The following is a 6,759-nucleotide window of genomic DNA, read 5'->3' as shown; positions in this document are numbered from 1 at the left end:
CATAAGTGCATAATCTGTTTAAACCAGTCTCTGTTGGAATGAACTTAACTTAATCTTATACTACTTGTGATCACGTACGCTTGCGTGGTTTTGTGCGAACAAGTTTTTGGCACCGTTGCCAGGGATCAGTGTTAAATTTAGTTTATGTGCTTGTCATCAGTGGTCGTTAAAGTTCACTGACTCGGATTATTTTCTTACAAGGTTTACTTTGTTCGTGTGTTTCAGGTACTCTGGAGAACGTGTATGCGAACACGTTCTCAATCTCGTAAGGAAATACTAGACGAAGTTGAAGAAGAGGAAAAAGAAGTGTTTGAAGAAGTTGAAAAAGTTGAAGAAGAAGTTTTTGTTGCAATGGGAGAACCAATAGCAGAAACGAAAGCGTTGAAGGACTATTCTCAACCAAAAATCAATGACATTCAATTTAGCATTGTCAGGCCAGCTATTGCAGCTAATACCTTAGAAATCAAGCCTGACACAATTTAGATGGTACATAATTCAGTCCAGTTTGGGGGTGCTCCAATGAAAGATCCCAATATGCACATTAGGTATTTCATCGAACTCTATGACACTTTCAAATTCAATAATGTTTCTGAAGATGATGTGAAACTGATACTTTTCCCATTTTCTCTTAGGGATAAAGCTAAGATCTGGTTGCACTCTCTACCAGCTATTACTACTTGGGAGGATCTTGCTTAGAATTTTCTTACTAAATTCTTCCATATGGCAAAGACAGCTGCAATCAGGAATGCTCTTACTCAATTTACGTAGCAATTAGGTGAATCTCTATGTGAATCCTTTGAGCGCTACAAGGAGATGCTTAGGAAGTGTCCTCATCATGGAATGCTTGACTGGATGGTGATAAATTGCTTTTATAATAGTTTGGGAACACAGTCAAGACCTTTGCTCGATGCAGCATCAGGTGGAGCTTTATGAGCTAAGAGCTATGAGGAAGCTTATGAGCTAATTGAGATGATGGCCTTTAATGAATATCAGAATCCAACTCAGAGACTACCACAAAGCAAGGTAGCAGGAATTCTGGAGGTGGATACAGCCACAACTATAGCTGCTCAGCTAAAGGCGTTGACTATTAAAGTGGATTCTCTGGCTAACTATGGAGTTCATCAGATAGCAAGTGTTAGATATATTTGAGATGTCATGTCTAATATGATTCATGTTTAGTTTTCAGATCTTAACAAATAGGACATATCAGGACTTATTGAAATCAGGACTTACTGGAAGTCAGAACTTAATATCAGAACTTAAGGTCATATCAGAACTTAAGTGCGGGAAGACTTACAGATAAGGAAGGATGCTGATTTACAGTAGAAGATCAAGACTAAAATAAAATAAGATATACATGGAAAAAATTAGAAGACTGGAAGACTTGTAGAAGATATCTGATTGATATATTTTAGGAGACAGAATTATATTCCATATCAATTAGAAGTTATCTTGTAACTGTGTACTATATAAACACAGACATAGGGTTTACACTAGATGTGTTATCATTATCGAGAAAATTATACATTATAACCTAGTAGCTCTTAGTGATATTTGTTCATCACTGAGAGAGAACAACAATTCTTATTGTAACAGAGTTTATTCAATATACTTGATCTTTGTTACACACTTGTGTTAAATCGATTTGATTGTCTAAACACTGTATTCAACCCCCTTCTACAGTGTTGTGTGACCTAACAATTGGTATCAAAGCTTATCTGTTAACACACATACAGTAAAGATCCAAACAATCATGTCTGAAGAAGCACAAACTCCAACTAAGCCCACCAAAACTGAAGAAACTCAAAAGACTCAAACCCACATTCGATATAAGACTATTAGGGTTCCCATACTGAGACCTTTTGAGTATCCCATATGGAAAGTGAAGATGGCTATGTTTCTGAAAGCTACAAATCCAGAATACCTTGATAGGATTAATGAAGGACCACATAAGCCTACCAAGCTCTCTGTTGTAGTTGTTGATCAACCAGCAAAGACCATACCAAAGGAGAAAGGTGAGTACACAGCTGAAGACATCTCATCTATTGCCAAGGATGCAAGGGTAAGGCATTTGCTACATAGTGCCATTGATAATGTCATGTTAAACAGGGTAATTAATTGCAAAACTGCAAAGGAGATATGGGATGCTTTGGAGACAAGATGCCAGGGAATTGATGCAATCAAGAAGAACAGGAGGACTATACTCACTCAAGAGTATGAGCACTTTGACTCAAAAGCTAATGAGTCTTTAACTGACTTATATGACAGGTTTGTCAAACTCTTGAATGATCTGTCACTGGTGGACAAGGAATATGATCTTGAAGATTCAAATCTAAAATTACTTTTAGCTCTTCTTGAAAATTGGGATTTGAAGTCTACTACCATAAGAGACAACTATGACTTTACTGAAACTACTCTTGATGAAATTTATGGTATGCTCAAGACTTATGAACTTGAGATGGATCAAAGGAGCAAGAGGTATGGAAGAAATTCAAGGACAGTTGCTCTTAAGGCTGAGGAGGAATCTCCAAAAATTGCTGCCTTAAAGAGGGGCAAAGGAAAGGCTCTCATCATAAAGTCTGATTCAGAGTCATCATATTCTGATGATGATGATTCAGAAACTGAAATTTTACCTGAAATAGATGCTGATGAAGAGATAATGAAATTATGTGCTCTTATGGTAAAGGGTATCACAAAGATAGCCTACAGGAAATTCAGAAAAGGCAAGAAGTTTTCCAGGAAAAGTGAAATTTCTGATAAGAAAGGGTTCAGAAAGTCTGAAGGTATAGGAAAGTCTGACAGAGGAGACAACTCAAATGTCAAGTGCTACAATTGTGGTGAAAGAGGCCATATATCTCCTGACTGCAAGAAAGGAAAAAGTGACAAAGGCAAGGCACTTGTCACAAAGAAGAAAAGCTGGACAGACACTTCAGATTCTGAACATGAGGTGAATTATGCCTTGATGGCAAATGCTGACAGCAACCCTGAAACTGCTGAATTGAAGGTACCTCAAACAACTTATGCCTTTCATACTGATGATATTACTGAGTTGAGATTGTATCCTAAAACCATGTTCATTAGTTATAGAGATCAGACTTTAACATGTGAAAGATTAACATCTGAAAATCTAGCTTATAAAAAGAGAAATGATTATTTAGAATAGGAGTTAGTTTTTCTTCATTAAACTAAGGAAGAAAAAGATGATGCTTTATATGTTAGAGATGAAGTGTTAAAATTGAATGAATCTCTAAAAGCTGACTTAGAAAAGGAAAGAGAGATGATCAGAACTTGGACTAACTCTGGCAGAACAACTCAGAATTTATTAAGTAGTGGAAACTGGAAAGAGGGCTTAGGTTATGGAGATGATAAAAGTGAAAAAGGAATTGAAAAAATTGAGCCAATTATTGTTAAACAGACTTCTTAGCCAAAGGTAAATCCTGTTAAGTTTGTAGCAAAAATTGTAAAGTCTGATTCTGAAAAGATGAAAGAATCTAGGATAAAAGTAAAAGAAAAATCAACTTCTGACAAATTAGAACAGGATAAACCAGCTGAAGTAAATATTGGCTTAATGACAAAGAAGCAGCTTAAGCATAAGCTGAAAGAAATTAGGATCAACAAGGTAAAGGAAGCTAGGAAAAATAGGAATGGAAAGGAAGGTGTGAATAAAAACAATAATTATATGCCTGTTCCTAAATCTCCTAGAAAGAAATGTTATAACTGTGGAAACTCTAACCATCTTGCTTCTTTTTACAGGAAAAATAAAGATATAAACTCTTTACCTCCTAGATCAGGAATTAAGAGTCAGTCTGTTAGGTTTAAGCCACAAAATCCTTATTTTCATTATGGTAGTTTATGACATTCCATTTATACTTGTAAGGAATATCATAGTCTGTACTATGATTATTATCAAATAAAACCTTCTTTAAAGAAAGTTAGTAGTATTCCTTCTAGTGTAAAGTCTGATGCAAAGTCTGATATAAGTTTTTATAAACAGCATGTTAGCATAAACTCTGAAATTAAATCTGCTGCAAATGCTAACAAACTTAAAAAGGCCAAAGGATCGAAGCAAGTCTGGGTCCTTAAAACTAACCATTAGTGGTCTTTGTGATTGCAAGGCAACATGAAAAATATCCTAGTACTAGACAGTCGATGTTCAGGACATATGATTGGAAATAAAGCCCTGCTATCAGACTTTGTGGAGAAAGCTGGCCCAGGAGTTTCTTATGGAGATGGCAACATGGGAAAAACTCTGGGATATGACAATATAAATTTTGGGAATGTCATCATTGAATCAGTAGCCCTTGTCTCAGGACTTAAACACAATCTGCTAAGTGTGAGACAAATCTGTGACAGAGGTTATCATATGGATTTCTTTGAAGAACACTGTGAAGTTGTAAGCAATTCTACAGGCAAAGTGGTTCTGAAAGGTTACAGGCATGGTAACATTTATGAAGCCAGACTTTCAACATGTTATGATGGTTCTGCAATCTGTCTGTTAAGTAGAACATCAATTGAAGAAAGATGGGATTGGCACAAAAGACTCTCTCATTTAAATTTCAACAACATAAATGAGCTTGAAAAGAAAGATATTTTGAGAGGACTGCCAAAATCAGTATTTGCTCCTGATGGCCTTTGTGATTCATGTCAAAAGGAAAAACAAAGAAAATCTTCATTCAAGAGCAACACTGAATCCTCAATTCTTGAGCCTTATCACCTACTGCATGTTGATCTATTTGGTCCAGTCAATATCATGTCTATTGCAAAGAAGAAATATGCTATGGTTATAGTGGATGAGTTCACAAGATACAATTGGGTGTATTTCTTGCACAAGAAGAATGAAACTGCATTTACTCTAACTGATCATGTCAGACAGTTGAATAAATTGCTCAAAGATTCTGTTAAAAGTATAAGAAGTGATAATGGCACTGAGTTCAAGAATTCAATCATGGAAGAGTTCTGCAAAGAGCATGGAATCAAACAGGAATTTTCTGCACCTGGAACTCCACAGAAAAATGGAGTTGTAGAAAAAAAGAACAAGACTCTCATTGAAGCTGCACGAACTATGCTTGATGAAGCAAAGCTACCAACCTACTTTTGGGCTGAAGCTGTGCAGACTGCTTGTTTTACACAGAATGCTACACTCATAAACAAGCATGGAAAAACACCATATGAGATGGTGAAGAAAAAGAAGCCAAATCTGAAATACTTTCATGTATTTGGTTGTAAGTGTTTTGTTCTTAAGACTCATCCTAAACAGCTGTCAAAATTTGATCTAAAAGCTGATGAAGGAATTTTTGTTGGATATCCACTTTCCACAAAAGCCTTCAGAGTCTACAATTTAAGAACAAGGGTTGTCATGGAATCTATCAATGTATCTTTTGATGATAAGAAGATTACTGGACTTGAATATTTCAATGATAATGATCATCTGAGATTTAAAAATGAAGATTTAAATTCTGATTCTGTAAATTTTGATGACTTAAACTCTGATCCTGTAAGTTCTGACGGGTTAAGTTCTGATGTCATTGAAACTGTGGTAACAACTCCAAAGGAAAATGCACCTGTCCTGGGGGAGCAAGCTGAAGATCCTACCACAACTCAAGACTCTCAAGAAGCATCAGAACCTGTCACTGGCTCTTCAAGTTCTGATTCATCAAGTTCTGATGAGCCAAATTCTGATAATTCTGGAAACTCTGATTCTTCAAAACCTGAAGAATCTAACTCAAATTCTGAAGTCTCAGAGAGCATAACTACAGGGGGAGCATCAGAAAATGCTGATGGAGACAACATGGATCATGGGGGAGGATCCAGTTCTAAAAATCAACTTCCATCTGCAAGGAAGTGAACCAAATCACATACACCTGACTTAATTATTGGAGATCCTGAAGTAGGTGTCAGAACTAGAACTACAACATCAAATGAATGTCTCTATCATTCTTTTCTATCTCAGACTGAACCAAAAAAAGTGGAAGAAGCTCTTCAAGATGCTGATTGGGTGCAAGCAATGTAGGAAGAGTTGAATGAATTTGAAAGAAATAAAGTCTGGACCCTAGTGCCAAGACCAAAGAATAGATTAATTGTTGGCACAAAATGGGTGTTCAGAAACAAAACTGACAGTGATGGCATAATTACAAGGAAAAAGCAAGGTTGGTTGCTAAAGGCTACTCTCAACAAGAGGGTATTGATTATGATGGAACATTTACACCAGTTGCTAGATTGGAAGCCATGAGAATCTTTTTGGCTTATGCTGCTCACAAAAAGTTTAAAGTCTTTCAAATGGATGTAAAAAGTGCTTTTTTAAATGGAGAATTGGAAGAAGAGGTATATGTTGAGCAACCTCCAGGATTTGAAGACTCAAAATTTCCAAATCATGTCTACAGATTAGACAAAGCACTTTATGACCTTAAGCAAGCTCCAAGAGCATGGTATGAGACTTTAGCTCAATTTCTTCTGGAAAGTGGATTTCACAGAGGTACAATTGATAAAACTCTGTTCTACCTCAACCATGGAAAGGACTTACTTTTGGTACAGATATATGTTGATGATATCATATTTGGATCTACAAATGCTAAGCTCTGTGAAATATTTGCAAAGCTAATGCAGTCAAGATATCAAATGAGTATGATGGGAGAACTTAGCTATTTTCTCGGACTTCAAGTCAAGCAAAATGAAGAAGGTACTTTTATCAATCAATCCAAGTACACCAGGAATTTACTGAAGAAATTTGGAATGCAAGACTATTCAACTACATCCACTCCC

General features: G+C 36.2%; 1 non-coding gene across 1 annotated transcript; it reads right to left on the bottom strand.

Annotated features, from left to right (window-relative positions):
- Positions 1-735: 735 nt before the first annotated feature.
- On the bottom strand, positions 736-842 carry LOC141669337 (small nucleolar RNA R71). Its single transcript, XR_012553624.1, has one exon. It is a non-coding gene; the product is annotated as a small nucleolar RNA R71 (small nucleolar RNA).
- Positions 843-6,759: the final 5,917 nt, after the last annotated feature.

Source organism: Apium graveolens, chromosome 6 (assembly GCF_009905375.1).
Source record: "Apium graveolens cultivar Ventura chromosome 6, ASM990537v1, whole genome shotgun sequence".
NCBI lineage: Eukaryota > Viridiplantae > Streptophyta > Magnoliopsida > Apiales > Apiaceae > Apium > Apium graveolens.
The sequence above is the reverse complement of the archived record's forward strand: the minus strand, read 5'-3'. Positions and strand labels throughout refer to the sequence as shown.